Below are 608 nucleotides of genomic sequence, written 5' to 3'. Positions count from 1 at the left end.
TCTGTGAAAATATCTGGAACCGTAACATGATATGTTGCCCGTTCGCCTCTATCATCATGCCGAGCAGGTCTTCTGTTTTTGGTCTGAACTTCTGCTGGAAAGTAGTACTCGGCAAAGTTTGAAGTTTCTTCATTGATCATCTGTGCGACTATAGAACCTTCCACCCTACTTAAATTTTTCACCATCTTCTTCAAATGGAACATATACCGCTCATACAGATACATCCATCTATACTGCACAGGACCACCAAGTTCCAATTCTCTTGCCAGGTGAATAACAAGATGCTCCATAACATCAAAAAATGAGGGAAGAAATATCTTCTCAAGGTTGCACTGAATCACGGCTATGTTAGTCTTCAAATTTTCAGTACCTTCAAGAGTCACTGATCTCGTGCATAAATCGCGGAAGAAACCACTTATCCCTGCAATTGATTCATGAACATTACGTTGTAATAGTTCCTTGAAGGCGAACGAAAGGAGGCGCTGCATCATTACATGGCAATCATGGCTTTTCAAGCCAGTAAACTTTCCTTCCTTTCTGTCGATACAGTTACGCAAATTAGATGCGTAACCGTCTGGAAATTCCACATCGTTTGAAATCCAATCAAA

Source organism: Brassica oleracea, chromosome C9, assembly GCF_000695525.1.
Source record: "Brassica oleracea var. oleracea cultivar TO1000 chromosome C9, BOL, whole genome shotgun sequence".
Lineage (NCBI taxonomy): Eukaryota > Viridiplantae > Streptophyta > Magnoliopsida > Brassicales > Brassicaceae > Brassica > Brassica oleracea.
This window is presented reverse-complemented; position numbering follows the sequence as displayed.